The sequence below is a fragment of the Athene noctua genome, chromosome 12 (genome assembly GCF_965140245.1).
Source record: "Athene noctua chromosome 12, bAthNoc1.hap1.1, whole genome shotgun sequence".
NCBI lineage: Eukaryota > Metazoa > Chordata > Aves > Strigiformes > Strigidae > Athene > Athene noctua.
This window is the reverse complement of record NC_134048.1, coordinates 6,181,696-6,201,340: the sequence shown is the minus strand read 5'-3', so window position 1 is coordinate 6,201,340 and position 19,645 is coordinate 6,181,696. Positions and strand designations below refer to the sequence as shown.

Sequence of the window (19,645 nt, the reverse complement as noted above, 5' to 3'; positions counted from 1 at the left end):
GTTTAGCTTCTTGGCAAACCAGAAATTAGGATGCTAATTTTTTTTTATGAACAAGAAGTCCAGGCACTATCGGTGATCTCCATACGTTGCCTGAGATCAGTCACTTAAATGCTAGAGGTGTAGGTGCTGCCCTCTAACAATGTCCTACAGAAACACAGCCTGTGCCTACTGCCAGCTCTCTGTCCTGGAGCTGTAACCCAGGTTTGATGCTGTCAGCTCCCCCACAGTTGCATACTGTGTATTTCAGCAGAAAGTCTTCTTACATCAGCAAATGCATTTCAGTAAATTTTTTCATGTCCTACTGACAAATCTGGATCTGTATCGGAACAGTATTTTTTGAGCAGTTTCTTCTGTGCAAATAGAGTTTAATTGGTATTTATGTTCTGCTTAATTATGCTTCACATTTTTGGAGCAATCTGCTCAACTTAAACAGCAGTTCTGTGAAATGGAAAGAAGTAATCTTTTGGGTAATACTGGCTAATCTGGATGGGATCTGTAGTGTGCTTATTTAATAGGGGTGTTTACTCCTCAACTCTGCCTGGACCAAAACAATTTGTACTTTTTCTAGTCTTTGCACAGGTGAATCGCCATAGCATGGTGGTGCTATTATACGAGGAAAATTGCCCCCAAATTCTGTCCTTCTGGGGATGCTAGCATTGCTTTATAGTAATATGACAAATTCTGTTTTACACACTGCTGTTTCCAAACAGGATTAAGTGCATGTTAATAACCAAACCAAATACTTTTTTTTTTTTTTTTTTTTAATAAATGCAAGCAAACCCACACATGTTTTCAGCTTTAGAAAATAAATATTTCTGTTTTGAAAACAAAACCCAAGTAAAGCTTATTTTTAAAAAACAAACTGGTTGTAAGAAATTGAAACTTAAGGCTAAGTAGAAATAATGACTAATTTTTTTAAAGATCTTTAATGTGAAAATTCCATTGTGCAGAATTCCAGTATAGGTACCTGGCTATGATCATACATACATTAGAGCTCTCCTCATTGACTATGTGGTTTCCCATCAATGAAGTAAAAAATTATGGGACTGGGTAAGTTAACAGAGAAAAAGCTGCAAAGAGCCAGTGCGCTGTAAATAGCCTGAGACAAAATGACCACAAACACGGTACAGGTGGAGATGGCTTCTGGCTGTATTACAATGGGATGTGAACATTTGTGTGAAATGAAATTTGAAAGATTTTCCAAAATGAAGTTTTCTGAATCATGGTCAAGACTTCCCTTTTGTGGAAAATAAGTTTGGGGTGTTTTTAATTTACTTTCCTAATCTGGAACATCATCTTTGGAAGAGTGACATCTCCCACAAAGCAATATGAATTCCAGAGAACTTCAGTGCTGCGTTTGGGAGCTCAACCCAAGCTGCTCATACACCCAAGGGTGGCTCATGGCCATGGGGCACCACCGGGAAGCACCTGCCCGCAGCAGCATCTGGCCCTTGGGCAGTGACAGCCCCAGCACGGTGGGCTGTCCTCGCTGGGAGGTGCTGCCACGCTCTTTCACCTCTGTGGCTGCATTTAGATACTCCCACCAGCAGCAACTGAGCTCTGGCATGCCTTTGGGATGGCACAGCGAGGCTGTCGATGAGGAGATAATGCACACACACGCACATATACACACATGTTCTCTCTCTCTCCAGGTGAGAAGTCCCACTCCAGAATAAAGAAATCTCAGGAGAAGCTGCAGCTTTGTGATCCCCTGCAGTCATGACCTTAAACACTGTGTGTGTGATTGAGAGTGTCCATTATGAGGGTTTTATGAAGTTTAAATTGTTTGTCCTTGCAGTGTTGTCTATTCACCTTCATCTTCTGAATTTCTGTTTAGTTCTTGTGTCAGTTCTGCACAGTGCTGTATGTAATCCCACCTGTTCAAAAAAGGCGCCTCTGAGGGGGAAAGCAACTTAGTTTTTATGCTGTAGTTAAAACCTACCTGAATGCACAAATATAAAATTCTATTTTTTTCCATAATAACCCAAGGATAACATGTCCTTGAATTAGGCACTGGACTAATTACTATTTCTGATTGTTTGATTCCCCCACATTATATATTCATTGATTATTGTTCTTCTAAAAGCCTTTTTCTAACTCAAAGCTAGAGCAAACCAATGTTCATGGAAATCAGTGCAGTAATAAATCAGGGACTTTAACTCTGATTTGCTTTTCAATGAGGAAAAAAAAAAAACATTGGCAGCAATAATTCTTCTCAGAGAGAATAAGTCCATTGTCTTGGCTCATCAGAGGTCTGTTGATGAATAACCCATTCCAAAAAAGAAAAAAAAAAGTTCGATTACCTCATTTGTAATTCAGAAGGCTCCTATGTCTGTTTCATTTATTAAGTACCCTCTGAAGAGTTTCTGATATTTCTTCTGAAAAAGCATCCCAGTTTGATGGCTTGACATATTCTCATGGTTTTTCTTTTCCCTTGCTGCTTTGGAATCAAAGTCTTGCCTTGGTCCTGGCTCACCCTGCGTTTCCCAGGGTGGGGGAACCCGCTTAAGGCCAGTGGCATGGTGCTACTTTTTTGAGGAGATTGCTGCCTCCATATTCTTTTATTTGCCCTCTCTGCACCTTACCAAAAGATGTGCGGGAGACTTCCAAAATTTAAATTTTTTTTCTAAGTATTAATTGCTGATCTAAACTTCAGTCTAGTAAAAGGATAGCATATGTTTAAGCTATTAGATTAGTGCTCTGAGTAGCTGTGGTAAGAATTTTCTACTGGACTAGTTACCCATTAATAAGAAATGCATCTTCTGCAAAACTGCTATCTGTCAGGATGTGGGGCTTTGTGCCCCTCACTGGAGGCTGGGGCTGCCTCCCTGCTGCTGCCTGTCATGTATCCAGCTATTAAACTCTCAGGGGAAAGGGACATTTCATTACAGTTAGCCAGATAGGAAATTTTCAGGAAATAGGATGTGTGTGAACATTTTTCTTTTTTCTTCATCTCTACTCGGGACCAATTTAAAAACAAACAAACAACAACAACAAAAAAAACCCCACACCAAAACCCCAAAACAACCCCACCAAAAACCCCACAGAACCCCCACAAAAACCCCAAACAAATTATGACCTTTAATGTTAGATTGCTTCTTCTACCCAGGGAGTACTGCAGGTATCTCAGAGTGACCTCAGCTCTGTCTTGGGCTCACTGCGAGACTGAGCAAATCTGCGAGTGGGGCAGCTGTAAGCCAAAGGCTCATGAGTCAGAGCTGCCCAGGCATGCCGCAGCCTTGGCGCACAGGCAGAACTCCTCTGCTCCCCTCTGAACACACATTCTTGACAGCTAAAAGGGAAAGAACACTCTTTATGCTTTGTTTCCTGTTGAGATGACTAACTTTTGGTGTAGGAAGTGTCTCTACTATGTATTTGTGCAATGGTGGGGCCCTGTCTTCAGGATCACCAATATAACTGATAGAGACCAGGATCAAGTTAAGCTCCAGGAGGGGAATTACCCTCTGTGAGCTCAGCTGGGTGGTGTAAAGGTCTCAGCCATGAACGTTATTATCCTCTGTGATGCTGCTCAGTGCTATCCAGGTTACGTTGTATTGCAGCAAGTAAGCTTGTTATGTTATGTTGCACTTGTGCATATTAAGAAAGTACGTGGGCTCAAAACTTACTAAAGAGCTGTGTTATGTCGTATACAAAGACATCAGCTCTGGACTGGGACACTCAGTTCAGATTGCCGGAGTCTGGGACAGGGCTCTCAGGAGTATCACTCCGTGTTCAACTTGTTCTTATTTTCTTCCCGGGATTAGATGGATTTTTTTGGTCTGACCCAAAACAGCCATTCCTGAATAATGCTGAAAGGCTATTCCCATGGCACATGGTGCTAGGCTGTGATGTGCCAAAAACTGCAGCTTTTCAGAATACTGATTTTTTTTTTGGTCTGCAGATAGGTCGGTACTTGGCTTTAGTTCTGCTGCTAGTTTGCACAGCAAAAGATTCTTGCTAGCTGGAGTTCAGCACCTGCCCAAGATCTAGAGAGTGCCTGATTTTGCAGCACAGAAACAACTCTGTAATGTGAGCTCTCTTACAGAGCCTGAGCAGGTGAAAGTCCCTGAAAAGGAGCAAGCCTAGTCACAGAATTAATGTGTTTCTCATGAATGCTCATCTCTTTTTTTTTTTGGAAATTGCCCTGGGTTGCTCAGCTTGATCTATGAAATACTGCAGATAACTCAGGACAAGTTAGTGGTGTAGCCTTTGGAAAGGTTAGTGGCCACATTACACGTGGGTTCATAGCTGCTCCCTGGGGCTCACTCTGCTTTTCTCAGGCTGATGCTAGTAAGGTAGACTAAATGCTTTCTACCCTCTGCTAGCTGGGGTTTTCCCTGCTGTATTAGTCCTGAGTCTTGCTCTTTCTGGTGATTATGTTACCATAAAAGCCAGCAGAGGAACTCTCTAAGACTCATTTTGGAGTTCTAGAAGGCAGGCATTCTTTATTGCACAGGTGATCATTCCACCTAATGTGCATACACTAAAACAAAAGTTCATCCTTTACATACTTAAAGACATAAATATTCATACATTTTCCAAGAAGTCTCCACCTTTCTGCCTGTCTGTTACATTTACATAATGCTGGTGTTGCAAAACTGTACTACGCATGCATGGTGGTCTTGGGTGGTCGTTGGTGGTCATTTGGGAAGTTAGCTCTCCTATTTCCTTTTTATGGTCACGAGTCTTTTGAGGACAATTTCTTCTACTTGGATGTTTCCCAACTCTGTTGTCCAGTCGAGCTGTTCTTTCTTATCTGCCTTCTTTGAGCATTTCTGCCAGGATTTATCTATTCTCAAGTTTAGCATATTTTCTCTGTACATTTTAATCACTCAGGCCTTGTTAAATACAAAATTAAACATTGTTTGGTAAAAGAATTTCTTAATATTTAAGGTATAATGGAACGCTTCTCTTATCACTAATTGTTACAAGCCTCAACTTGCAGGCATCAATTAGACTTTTTTACGTGGCTGATCCATGGCTCTTGTTGATCATGGCGTGAAATACAACTGTTTCTCTGCTTGAGAAGCCACATGTCTACTTTTCTGGATAAGACAGTGGATGTATAAATGTGTTCATGTAACACCAGCCTTATTAAACCTGATTTATTATACCAGTGCTAGAGTCAGAAGGAAGTTCAGCAGCACACACTGCAGTAGCTCTGGGAATATAGTGAAAGAATATGGTGCACCTCCATCAGATAAGTCACTGGTTTTTGTGTTTATTTAATCAAATGCATGCTTGCCCTCAGTTCTTCCTGTTGGTCATCTTTTGGCCTCAGCACTGTGTTACTCTTGACTGCGTTCCTTAGATTACTCTGAAGTACTTGGAGTGGTTTAGGAGCAAATACTGTACTTTAAGCACTGCCTAAATCTCAAGACTTGCAGTTTTTCTAGTTTATAGAGTCTTTGCTGTAACTGGAGTGGAGCTTTGATTTTGGGACAGCACAGAACAAAGACCCATTTGTAACAAGAGATATGCAGTAACTGAGTGCTAATGAAGTTGAGGGGACTTGCATGGAGCACTAGGAAAGCGTGTCTGGCTGTATAAGTGTTATTCCTGTTTTACTGACGAGGCTTTACAAATTGTCTTTACTCCTTCCTGTTCTGCTGAGGAGCTACTTGAGGCATAATTCGTTTCTATAGCAGGGCTGAGAGAGAGAGATTCATAAGCAGTTGAATGCTGTGAAATAGCGCTCCTGGTTGTAATGCATTATTGTGAGCAAATAACACTGCCGGTGCTGTTGATGATCATGCTTAGGAGGCTGAGAGAAGCTATCAGTGCTATCAAGCAAGACAGCTTTTGGGTTGCATTGCAATTTGTGTTAGACATTCCTCTTTTTGAATACCTGGGCCCTGCAGTCCAAGTCCTGCTAAGGATGTAAGAACTGATTTGCATAAACTGTTCATGTTTCCAGCAAAATACTGCAAGTCTTGCAAAACTCCTCTTTCAGGTGAACAGTGTATTCTAATGTTTGGGTTTTTTTGATTCCCCTAAACGGAAATGGCTTACAGTGAATTCAGCTGCAAGGCCATTAATGTGCTGGGAGGTTTTTCTTGGTGGGCTTGAGGTTTCCTGCTGCAGGGCATCTGAAAAGGAGCAGAGTTGGGTTTTGAGGCTGGGTTTTTTTCAAGGGGGTGGGGAAAAAGCTTCATCATCTGTCTCCTTGCAGTCCTTCAGTTTAATTGTAGACATAATTTATTAAGTACCACTTAGTGTTTGAAGAAGATTGATTGCGGTGCTTGTCCTTGGATTAACTCTTCCGACGGGCATTTTCAGCGCCTCTATGGATATAAAATTGTTTGAGACAGAGTAGAGAATCTTCTCTCCCGTGAAGTTCATTACTGATGATTTGGAAAAAAATTGTACGAACTGAAGACCTGATTGCTGTTGGGGCAGCTAAATAATTTCTGGAAAACAACAGAAGACACTGCAAAACACACAAGGAGTGTTGGTAATAGTTTGGGCAGAGCTCTGGGGAGTGCCTTTGCCCTAACTCCAGCCCGGCCCTGAGCTTTTGAGGTTGAGCACAGTGTGGATGATTTGCAGCGCTGAAGACTTTCTCCAAAGTGCTGTGTGTGTGTGCTGCTCTGCACATGGCGTCTGTGCCCCTCGGCACACCCCAGGCTGCCCACCTGCCACGAAGGACATTCAAGGAGATGTCCCAAGGTTTTGCTGTGGGAATAAGCACATCTTGTAACTCATTAGATGCTACCGAGAACTGTGTCCAAACTACACTGAGCTAAGAGACTTCAAGCTATATACCCATCTATTGCATTGAGATTGTCTATACTTGGGGGAGATAGCCTTTAATAGCCCAACAAAACACACCAAATAGAATTACTCTCAGAAGGTGACTGTATGTCAGTGTGAGCTGTCTTTTGTGCAGAGATGTTTGAAGTTGAATTGAAGAAGTGATGCTGAATGTATTCACAATTTCATATTGAATATTTACATATGTACAGAGTAAAACGGAAAGTGCTGCCAGCTTCCATGGCGTGTAAAATATATGTATTGCAGGAAATACATTTGTTTGACAAACCATACAAAAATTATTCAACTATATAAAAAGTTAGTAGGAAAATATTTTTAATTTTCCATTTCTTTTCAGTTGGGAATTGGTGTGTTACCAAATGGCATTTCAATATCTTGTTTCATTTCTAAGTGATGTACAGTTTCTTACAAAGCACATAAATAATCAAGAGTATGCTTCTCACTTTCCAGTGTGGGTAGTGTAACATGAAGCTTTATTTGTGGTGTGAAGTGCTGTGTTATGACAATGTAAGGAAGTGTGTCTTTTTAAACAGTAAGGACTAATGCTGAGAAATGAAATGTGCTCATACTGTGCTACTCACAAGATCACTCAAAAGTGAGTAAGATTCAAGAGCACAAAAAAAAGGGGCTGTTCATCCTGAGAGGTTCTTTGTACAAGTCAGGAGGAGGGGTGGGGCAGAGGGAGTCTGGTTAAGCAGGGGGCCGCATCCAGTTCAACATTACCAGCCAGTGGTGCCTTCAGCAGACAATGCAGGCAGTGCTGCTCAGGTCTGGAGAGAAAGAAGGGGTTTCCCTCTATGAGGTGTAGGAGCTGGAGCAGCTCTGCCTGGCAGCCTTTGCTGCTTCCAATGCTGCAGCAAGCATGCAGGTTGCCCTTCACCACCACTAGGCAGGTACAGAGATCTTTACTGGTTTGGGTTTTTTTTCCCCCTCAACTACTCAGAGAAGCAGCAGATCACATGATTTGAGGGTTTTTCAATTGATCTAAATAGAGCATACCAAGGGCAAAGACACTCCTGTTGTACGCTTTTAATTGCCACCTCCATAACAGGTGTGATGCAACTACAGGACAGTATTTTTTCCACAAAAATAAATAATATTATAATGTTTTTAATATTATATTTTTTTCACAAAATATTTCTAACGCAAATATTTAAAAAAAAAAAAGTTTATGAAACTAATTTATTTCTCTCTGAGGGTAGAGAGGTTGTGTGGGACTCCTGTAACTGTGAAAACATCAGAGCTGGCTGAAAACAATCCTGGAGCTAAGGAACCCTCCCATCAGTATGTCTGGCAGTGAGGGATTTGTACATAAAGCCCTTTTATATCTATTCTATTGAGTTCCTTTAAATTAATTTTGTTAAACAAACAGCTAGTCTGGTTTAGAGACTAAAAAAAATGTGCCTCCTGATTGTGAAAGCCTTCCTGATAACCAGGAGACCTAGGCAGATGTACCCCTGGCCAGGTCAATGTCCCATCACACCCTATAGCACTCCAGTACTCTGGTTTCCTCCAAGTAAGACAAAAAGATCTTTTTACCTTGTACCAGCACTCTGCTCTACAACAGGATTAGTTTTTGCATTGAAGTAAATACTAGCTGCCATGGTTTTTTCTCAGATAATAGGACCAAAGTCAAACACTAATGTTGGAGTACATAATGGCTTCCCAGGCAGCACAATTAGAATGACATAAAATCTACTGTTGTTCAGAAAGTTTCTGAACTTTCAGAGGATTGACCATGGGCACAAAATGCTGCCATGCAGATGTCAGAGCAGAAATCTAAGCATCTTACTAGCATGCCACTGCTGAAGTAGGTTTATGTAGCTGCAAATTCAAGCTTTTCTCCCATTTTTCTGTTGCTGCTTCCCACATCTTATTTTGGTACCTGCAAGGTTTGTGTTTGGATTTCTTTCATCTTTTTTTTTTAGGCTGTGAAGGAAAGAAAATATTTTAAGTCAAATTACACTGAAAAATGCAACTGGTTTTATATGGTAAAAGAAGTAGAGTTCTGTTGCAGCTCACCTTGGTCAGGTACAGGTGGGCAGGCCCATGTCATGCGCACAGCCCTGATGGTTTGGCTATGCCATTACCTGCTGCTTCTAAACAAACAACTAGCATGTTAGAAATAATCCTCAGAAAGGATGAACTGAGCTTTTGCCAATTTCTTTTCCTCTTCATTGATCCGTAGTTGCTCAGAAATTGCTCTGTTTTACTGCCCAGAGACTAATCCATTAACCTGGGGGTTTTAGGGGAAAATAACTTAAAAATCCTAAGACTCCTCTTGGAAGAGATAACAAGTAATCTAGTCATCAGTAATTGCTTCTACATGTTTTAGGAAGAGGTTTTATAAGTGGTGGTAACAATGTTGTAGTTTCTCCTATTTGTACTATTCAATATGCTAAGTAGACATAAGCATATGAATTTGAGATGATTAAGAAGTTTTCTGTTGAACTTATTGAAAAGTGCTATTTTTCAAAAAAGACCAATTCAGTGTTAAATAAAAATTATAGACTGTGAACCAAAACCTCTTAGTTATAATTTGAATAATCTGGAAGGGAATTAATTTTCAGTTGAAGCCTTGAAGCTGACTCTCTGAAGTTTTTCATACAATGAAAAAGAACATATTGTTACAAGAAGCTTGTTTCTGTTTTTCTCTTTTTTTAAGGGCTTTTTTTCTATCTCTGTAAAAAGGAAAACATTGTTTATATCCAGAAGGTATTATCTACAGTCTAAAGTTTTGATAACCCACAAGGTTGTCCAATACAGAAAAATAGATCCTCTTCCTGGTTTTTGTAGCACATCTATTGTCTTCTTGCTATCTGTTAATCATCTCTAATGCATATCTTTTCAAGCCCCCTATTTACAGTGGGACCTCTCTCCATGTACTCTAGCTCTTTTTATTAATTGATTTTTGCCCTTACTAAATCAGGAGACAATTCTCATGCTTTGTCTAATGACTGCATTTACATTTCTTTGTTCTCATCAATGGAAATTAGTTTGCAGCTAGTGTTAACATGCAAATTTAGAACTATCCTTACTAGACTTGAAGTAGGAGATTTTTTCTTCCTGTCCTCAGGTTACCCAGCAAAGTGGGATTTCCCTGGCAGTGGGTGATTTCCTGGCTAATGGTTCAACACCTTTTGCTTCAGCAGAGGTTCAGGGCCTCTTTAGGCAACCTGTTCATTCTCTTTATTTATTGCAAACCTATCTCGGTGGATCAAGAAGTTTAAAAAGTAATGTGATTATACTGCATGTGGTACAGTGAAGTTTATTAAATTTTACTAATTGTTTTTATATGCTTTCAGTAAAGCTCCTAGTATGTACTGCTCTGTGTCTAGCGTGTGTTGTGGTCTGCGTACACGATTTAAATGCGTGGTTGTTTGTAGGTTCTTTGCTTTTGAGACCAGCTTCTTTGGAAATATTCTTGATGTTTCCGTTCAAAAGAGGAAAGTGTGGAAGTATCTGTAGTCGATAATCTATGAATGATATCTTTGTGTAAGTCAGTCATTCAGGATTCAGTTCTGTTATTGATATCCCATGTGATTGTCCTCAATATCACTATTGCTCTTGCACTGCAGCAGCCAACTGGAGCATCCACTGTGGTTTTCTTGTGTGAGTCTTGGTTTTTTCTTTAACTGTTCCTTCTTCCGGCTCACAAGAGTTGAACCAGAGTTAGGGAGGCCAAGCATCACGACTCAGCAATGCTATCTGACCGGGCATTTTGTCACTGTGTGGGTGATGCTGTTGAGAAGCCATGTGCTAATATCTACTTCTGCCAGTTTTGTCCGCAGCCAGATACTTTATTAAATTCTCTAATGGAGAGTAAATTTCCTGCATTCCTTCACCAGCTTTATATCCAGTCCCAAAGATTTCTTTATTTCATCTAGTTATGGATCTGTCAAGAGGAAGCTGAAAGTAAAAAGCTCAGCGTGAGAATAATGAAAGGAGGTTCAACCTTTCCAACAGCTTAATGTTCTTGTAATACGTGTGATGCCTGTAAGAATCCCTCTCAAATGTGCCAGAAAGAAAATGTATATTTACTTCTGAACACATTTGTGATTTTTTATTTAATGGGAAAGTATTGAGCATGAGGATTATTTAAATGTCTTTTAAAAATTCATGGTGGAAATTCTCAGCATTAAGATTTCAGGTACAGGCCCTGAGTTGGTCATAGCTTGCTCAGGGGCACCATGAAGGTTTACAGAGATTGGCTGCTGGATTGATTTAGCTGGAGAATCTCTGTCTACCCAGAGAAAAGCAATGACTGGTGCAGCATGTGCAGTGTGAGCTTAGTCTTCATACACTGCTTTTCCTGTAACTCCCTCTACTGAGAAACAAGCAGCAGTGAGAACTACTCAGTTTTAGTGTCTACTTGATCCTAGTGGCCATTGGAGACATAGAGATGAACCATCTGTGGGGTAAAATGCACTGGCTGGTGGGTAGAGGGAACCAGGTGGGCTCATTGGTGCCTTTGGGGCAGCAGGAGGCGAGATACTGCAGCGCCCTTGGTGTGGTGAGAGGGTGTTTAGGAAAGTTTGGGCAGCTGGAGGCACAGACTGCGTGGAAATGAAGGGAACAGATGCCAGATGGACTGAGGGCAGGAGCTGCCCAGGCTGGAGGTAGGGTAACAGGTAGTAATATTCAGACCAAAACTCTTGTGTGCATACACATCTTTAATTTTTATTTATTTTTTTACTTTTAACCTAATTTGCTAATGAAATTTTCTCCCAGGGGACATGAGGATAGTACAAAATGACCATGTTGCAAATGAAGTGACTGCAAAGAGCACCAGTTAGGGTCTTCCAGACCACCTGAGACTTCTTCACTCTTACTAATCACTTTTTTTATTTCTACAGCTGTCAAAGAGCTATCTATAGAGAGGAAGCAGAAGGCTGTGGGCCTCTCTTTTTGCCCCCAGCAGGCTTCAAAAATTGCATGGAAGTCCTCCTTATCCCTTATCAGAGTTGCTAGGATGGCTGCTGCATTGCTATCTTGCTGGATGTGTGGATGCTTGCATGGGTGCATGGCTCTGTGCATGCTTCCCTTCATGTGCTGCCGGGGTTTCGTGGTTGTGCAGGGGACAGCAAGCTCTGGCTTCCTTTCCTGCCCCTTGGGGTAAGGGAAGGAGGCAATTCAGGGAAGAAAGAAAAAAAAAAATACACCTGGAAACAATCCTACAGTCACTGGGAAAGGGGACCCTGTAGCACTTGCAGAACACATCCAATGTCACCTTAAAATTAACAAAAGACAAAGCTGTGTATGGTTGTCACATTGTTTTTGTTAAATTTTTTTCTTACTTTTTCCTAGACCCTGCCCGATGGTTTTACGTGTATCAGAGAGGTAAAATTTAAACCAGTTTGACTCTATTGGTCATATAATTTTTGTAGCAAAAGTTTTCTTAAGCTAGGAAACAGGTTCCCCTGGATGAGGTTATTCTCACTTTCCATGCTGGCAGCAAACAAAACTAAAAGTGCTTGAAAATTGCCCAGTTCCTGGGTAAGGCTGCAGCCTGGGGAGTGGCTGAGTCGCCTCCGATGCAGGCAGTCCCAGCTTCTGTTCAACCTCCAAGTCCTTCTGTGTGCAGTGCCTTATCCCATGACATGCTCAGTCAAGTACTTAGCAGTTCAGGTATCCTCCATGTAAAGATATGAGATGGTATTAGTGAGAATTTTCAAAAAATCACAGGGGGAAGTGATTTTTCTAACCTCTCTAGTGAGAGTTTTTTGCAAATTCACCTTCCAGCAGCTATTGGAGGAAAGCACTTGTTCCAGAAGCACGTGTTCTGCAGCATCCCCATGGAAAAGCAGCAAAGCACCCAGCAAGCTTTCAGTGGTTTTCCACCTATTTTGACAGGTTGCTTCCCATATAAGTGTTGCTACAGATAGGTGGGAATGTGCAAGGAAAATTGAAAAGAAAGTGCTGTCCCAGGTAAGGTCCAGTGCAGTGGAAGGACACCCTGCTGTCACTTACCCTGGGAACGGCCACAGCAAAGCTATTTCTAATGATGAGTCAGCTTAATACAGCGTCTGAAGTACCATTTACAGTCAAATTTAATACAGTGTAGCTCATGTTCAGATTGTTGTACCTGGTCTTAGTTGTGTGCCAGAAAGACATTTTGGAAATACCCATGGCCTCGGACTACTCCTGCAGCTCTTTTTCAGCGTATAACCTTGTTCTAGCTTCCCTGTGTACAACTGTGAAACTAATTAAAGGAGTGTAGAGGCAGATAAAAGTATTCGTACATTTTGCATAGATCACTGCAAGGATTAGCCAAGATATCTTAAAATTCTGCTTTTTTAATTAAATCTCAGAATTTTATAAACTGTTGGATTTTCATGTAGCTTTGGCTTACATTTCGTGGTGTTGCAGGTTCACACAGGCAGAACAACCTTGCTAAGCTTGACCATGTAATGAATTTGATGTTGCTGATTTAGTGGTGAAAATGGACCTGAAGGAGTCAAAAAATCATTTGATTCCTTTTTGGTTTATTGGCTGAAGAGAGTCCCTTTGGTTTCAAAATTGATCTCTCCAGCCAGGCAATAATATTAATAATAATAATAATTTATTAATAAAGGACTGTTCAATTTTAATTAGATGTGTTTAATATTTGATACATCAGTAGGTATCTTAGTGCCATTTTTTTATTGATGCTTGCCATGAGCAGATTTTACTTAACCCTTTTTGAGGACCCACAGATGTGCTCATACACGTGTTTAAGTTCTAGCTGAGCTGTCATTCTGCCATGCCAGCCTTGTTGATTTGCAAGTGTTTGCCAGATGGGGTCGCTTAAAGGCTAACACTTAAGATTTTTTGTCTTGGTGGAAGCACATGGAACTGCACAGAAGTATTCTGCCTGTTCCAGACAGTGAAGCTGTACTTGATAGCTGCCTTTGCCCCAGGGATCTGGAATCACGGACCTCCAAGGACTTCACAAAAGCTGTATTTCCTACAGCTCCCGCTTACGCTAACGGGAGGGAACGCTGAAGCCAGTGTGCGGGGTCTGCATCAGTAATACAGCTCTCACCTGACTCTCATCCCCATAACTTTCTGCCGTAATGAGCATTTATGGGCTCAGGCCTTTAGTTATTTCTCTTCATGAAATTTTCAAATATTTGCAAATGGTTTCCCACAGGCAGGATCTATTTCCTGCGCGATTTGCCCATGCAAGTATTCTGTCTGGAGATTAATTTCAAAGATGTCATGGATAAACTAGAGTTAAATTTTTTTCTTCAGGTCCTTGCTCCTAAAATATAGCTAATGTTTTTTTAATAAAAATAAGATGCAGTCTTATAATTCTTGTACATAATTTAATCCCGTTCTGCTGTATTTGTAAAATTACCCATTTCATCTAATGCTTGTCAGTTTTACAATTAACACTGGACACATTAGCTGTATTTTACATCTTGATTTTTTTTCTTTAACAAAAAGTGAATTTATTATAAGCAAATTTTTCAAAATCCTCCCATTAGCCATGGAACCTGGCGTCACACAGTTTTACCTCGCGGCCTTTGGGGACAGGATCATTTCCATTTTTATTAAATCATCATTTACACCCTCCCTTTAAACTGTGTTTTAGGCCTTGGGTTGTCCTTGGCCAGCCCTAACGATGTAATGAGACACTGCTATTGCTCATTTGCCAGGCACATAGGTTGGAAATGGTCCAATATTTTAGGTGGCCACTGTGGGAAAGGTGTTTGATGTTTCTTGTGTTTCACAGGGGAGTTTGGCCCTGTGAAACCAATCCTGTGCTTTTGTTGCTTGTGTAGAGGCAGCTGCCAGCGAGAGGAAAGATGGGCAGGTTAATAAATTTGGGCCCAATGACTGTTCAAAACCAGAGCCAAGAAAGCAGCTGGTAAATAACACAGAATTGTTTCCTATTTTATAGTACACAAATACAACTTTGGCATTGCCTGTGACCAATTTAATCTGCTCTGCTTATGAGGAAAGGATTGTTGGATCAGAAGAACGTTGATTCAGCACTTTTGCATGGAAATGGGTCGCTAGAGCGAATGCTAGAAGACAGGCTATCAACTGAGGATTTTAGGACTCGGCTTCTGTGCTGGCTGTGGCACATCACCTGCCCTGTGCTGCTAGTGCTGGCAAGTGTCTAACTGGGTCTCGACACGTTCAGGAATTGGATTCCTCAGTTCCAGCTGTCTTGGATGTGCATTACATTACCTGTGCCTTTTTAAGATAAACTGACAATGAAACAATGTTTTCCATACCATGGCAGATAAATGTGCTTGTGTCCCATGGAACAGAATGATCTAGAAAACTGAAATATTGGAGCAGGTTGTTTCCTTTCAAAATCAATAGATTTTTTGTCTTTAACAATGGGTAAGGGTCCCTCTGCCTGGTTCTGTGATGGAGGGCAGTAGTCAGCTGTGGTTAAAAATCTGTTTTCCTCAATGATGAAACAATTTCATCTGTAGGCATGTAGATACACAAGACAGCTTTTACGTCAACAGGCTTAAATTACTCCAGTTTATCAGTTGGAGAAATGCAAAATCTGTTCAGCAAAGTTTACAGCAGTGAAACACCAGGACCATTTGCAGGCAGTCTAAGTATGGAAATCTTCAAAGCTTAAAGATAACAAAAGGTAAAATTAGAACAAATATGAAAGGATGTATAAAGCAAGCCTCGTTAAGTAATTTCCAAAGTGTATTCAGTTAAAATATTGATCCACTCTAATGAAAATTCATTCTCTGCTCTTGAGCAAGCAGTAAAGAAATGAAATACAATATCTTTCATTAGCAACAATCCATAAAATATGCATGTACATGCAAGCATGTCAGGATTATTTTTCTTTGTAAAGTGAAGCCACTATTTATTTTGTCTGACATACAGAATGTGCTTATCCTGTGGGCTAAGCAAATAGAGATGATGTTTTGCACAAAAATGCAGTTAAGTAATTATTATAACCTGGACATACTTTGAAGTAAGATTACCACAGGCACTTCTACCAGACCCAGACTTCATACCCCACTATTAAAGCAACCATAAAAATATGGCCAGAGACAAATTCTAGATCAGAAAGTGCTACTTCCCATTCCTCCAGGTTTAAACACATTGCAAGAAAAACAGCTAAGCAAATGTGCAAGCATGTTCAGCACCAGCTAAACAGTGTAGGCAATCTTAAATTTAGGCCACAACTCGCTGCTGCTGTCTGGCATGGAAGGGATTAATCAAGGGATGATTTCATCAAGTGCTGGTGGTAAAAAAAAAAAAGGGGGGGGGGGGGGAGAGAGAATAAATTATAATTCGTCAGTACTTGCAAGCAGGAGAAACCTCTTGCTTTAGTTACTGAGTCCACCTAACCGGTGCACAGATAACCCAACAAAAAAAAACAATCATGCTTTGAGATCTAGAACAATAACTTTTTGGATTTCTTTGCTAAGGTTCAAGTTCTCACTAACCAGCTGTCTGGTACCCAGACCCTGAGGCAAGTGTCTCCACCAAGCAGGACAGGGGCCTAGTTTCAGCTCAAAGAAGATGCTGTCAGCAACAGCAGCTGGTCACACGTGTCACCTGAGCTGGGGAGGTGACCACACGCATCCTTGCAGTGCCCGCTGCCAGTCCCTAGCTCTGTTTGTGCACTAGCAAATTGAAAGAGAAGAAAATTAACTTTAAACCAGTGACATATGCCTGTTGCCCATGCTCAAATATCTCAGGGCATTCAGCAAGCTGTAAACAAGGCAAAACTGAGGAAGAACATGATATTAGATGAAATACCTTAACGTAATGTTTTCCTGGTAAAACTTTGTGTGTTGTGTATCTACATGCATACACTTTTGCTTGCACTCACTACCATAAAGTGAGTTTCAGTTTAATAAAATTGCAGTGTTTATAAATGCAAGGGCTCATATTTCATACAGTGGCATCCCTGAAGAGCTGGGAGGGACTGAGCCAGTGTGATAATGAAAATGTAAATAAGAGGAAATACAATATACACAACAAAAGGCAAGGGCAGATGAGGAAGTAACAATCTCCTTTTTTGCCCGAGGTTACTATGGTTAATTTATAGGGTGTCAGAGAATGGAAGAAAAAGGTTTGAAAGAGCTGAGCTAAGAGTAAACACTGAAAGGAAACAAATAATGACAAAAATATCTTTGTGGGGGGTGGGGACCGTTGAGTTGGAAACGATGGTTTTGCACAGAAGAGCAGTTTGTGTCCTTAGTTCTGTGGGTGCCCCCCGGCTCAGCTCTCTGTGCTGCGCCCACTGCGGACCTGTGGGAGGGATGAACTTGCTGAAGGGAAATCTTTGAATGTGGGATAACAACCGAGAGAAGTTTAAATGTACATACCTGATTTAGGGAGGGAATGTTTGATCTGTGAGACCTGTTAATGGGAAGTAGTTACTGCTAAACTAAGTTTTATCTTTTTAAAACAGATATTATCATGAAACACCATGGAAAATAGCTCTTTGTTGGCAAGCAATAGACAAAATGACCTAATAAATCTTCCTTGTATTTATTTTCTGCAGTGAGACTTCAAGAAATGCCCAGGATTGCTCTGCTGCATCAGGGCATGTTCCACTGAAGGAACAATTTTCTGCCATTTTTAGAGTGTGTTTACTGGAAAATTGCTGGTCTGGTGTAATTCTGAGTGCCCCCTTGGACAGATCTAAAGCTTCACATGTTTTTTTGCTAAGTTTCAAAATCTTTCCCTTGGGAAAAGAAGAGGTAGCAGATGAAAGGATTAACCCACAGGGAACCATCCTCTTCAGAGACAGAGATTAATGCTGGTTCTGGAATAGAGAATGGAAAGAAAAAATAGTGTCCCTTTGAAAGGGATGAATTTTTCATAATTTCCTTTCTGCAGTTTGTTATAAAGAAAAGAGCCACATTTCTTAGCATGGGAAATAGAATCAAATCTACAACAATAATCTGGCTTATTTTTAACATAGAAATATCTGCCCTGTGGGACCAAAGCTCATGAACTGATTGTTGGAAAAAACTATTCTTGCAGGACAAGCTGAAGATGAATTTCACTCTTTTGAAATAATGATTCACTGAGTGAGGCCACTACTGTCAAAAGACAATATATCATTATTAAATTGCAGTATTCACCAAGTAGTATTTTATTCAAGAATATTTTTTAAAAATAATTTCAAGACCCTAATTTTTGGTCTGCTTATGTAAAGAACATCTGGATAAACCAAGTAACTGAGTTTTGAGCTGTAATTCTGCATATTTTTTTAAAGCTCGCATGGAGCTATACAGCAAATTTTCTGTGAGTGAGACCTTTTTCTTTATTCATTTTTTTAGAACATTAACACAAAATCCCGTAAGTGTTTTGGAAAGCTGGTTGCTTAAGAAGGAGGTGAGGAAAGTGTATGGCAAATAAAATACCCAGGAAAATAGTCATATCAAAATGCTTTTGCAGAGTGTGACTTTGGTCAGCCAGATCTTTCTTGCCTCTGTAGAAACCATTGTAGGAGCATAAATTAATCTAAGTATGAGAGTAATTCAATAGGCTGACTTCCCTCAGTAGCCTGACTACTTACACGAGTTTGCATAGGTTTATTTTTTTCCCTCTCCACTGAAGTACATTATAGGATATAAAGACTAGATGGTCAGTATTTTATACTTGTATATTACATTGACTGAAGTTGTAAAGAACTGTAGAGTGACTCTATCAATAGGAAATGTCAGTGAAAATCCGCACAAGTTTAACTGTTCTCAAAGCCTAACTTGCTTATATGCTGCACAGCACAAAATGTATGGCTTTCTATGGAAAACCAAAATGACTGTCAAGGTTATGTGTAAACTGGTTATTGCACTGGGGGACAGCAGGGAAATGCAGGAGAAGAGTCTGGGATTATGTGTATTTTGTAAAGGGGTTTAGGTATCTTACCGTTAACCAAAGGTAAACAAAAAGGTGTTTTCTATACAACGTATGGATTAGTGATGAGTCTCTCTAACCTGGCTCCCTTCTAAATGGATTTCCTCTCCTTTTCTCAACCACTCATTCTCCTTCCCTCATTTTAAGGAATTTCTTCCCCACTTTTTCCTCTTCCTACAGCTTCCTTCATTTTCTGATATGTATTTTTCTTCCCCTTTATTTCACATTATCTGTTCTTTTCCTGTAGCAGACATCCCTTTTCATCTCCTAACAGGAGCTATAATTTCTAGATTCTTCACTTTCCCTTTGTGTGGAGAAGGTGTCTTCTTCAGGCTTCTTCTGTCCACTTGCCAGTGTTCAGTAATTTTTTTTGTATCATAAACGGTTGTGATACTGTACTTCTGTCCCATGCTATTATAGTCTCTTACCTTTCTGCCCTTGCAGTGCAAGGTACCTTGAGCACACTATTTATGCATGTATTTTCACTGCTCGAGCCCTCAAATGCTGACTGAGAAGCTCCAGACACAGTAGATTAGGAGGATGGCTAAATTCACTAGTATTTCAAACTGATTTCTTAATATTGATACAATGAGCCAATGTTAATTAACCATTATCACTCACTGATGTGTGTCCTCCCTTAATAATGTTCATATTAATATGTACAGAATTAATTAACTTACAAAAATACAGCTTTAGTCTGGCCTGTTCTTTTACTGAGCTGGTTTGCTATGAATTCATGCCTTTCATCTATTCAGTGACTCCATTTCCCCACAAGTTTCTTGTTTTTCAGTCGGAATTACTGTATTATACTTGAGCCAAATAACCTAAAACGTTTTTTCAGGGCATGAGTTGTGCAGTTTTGATAATAAGGGGAGTGTTAGCTTTTAGGCCAAGCAGCTTCTGAATATAGTTGGGATTTTCATATCACCTGAAACTTGCATCTGGTCCTCGACGTTTGGAGAATCTCAAACTGACATACACTAAGGGAGAATCTCAAACTGACATACACTAAGCATCTGTATATGTT

At 40.3% G+C, this 19,645-nt stretch overlaps 1 protein-coding gene across 6 annotated transcripts in view; it reads left to right on the top strand.

The window, feature by feature from the left end:
• KCNIP1 (potassium voltage-gated channel interacting protein 1) overlaps nt 1-19,645 on the top strand; it is a 454,549-nt gene that overhangs the window by 414,820 nt on the left and 20,084 nt on the right. Inside the window, exon 1 of one of the 6 annotated variants that reach the window (XM_074916129.1) lies at nt 12,099-12,114. The exons of the other annotated variants lie outside the window; for them this stretch is intronic. The gene's annotated coding sequence lies outside the window, so the exon portion shown is untranslated. Of the gene's footprint in view, nt 1-12,098; nt 12,115-19,645 lie in introns of those variants that run through there. 6 annotated transcript variants of the gene reach the window in all.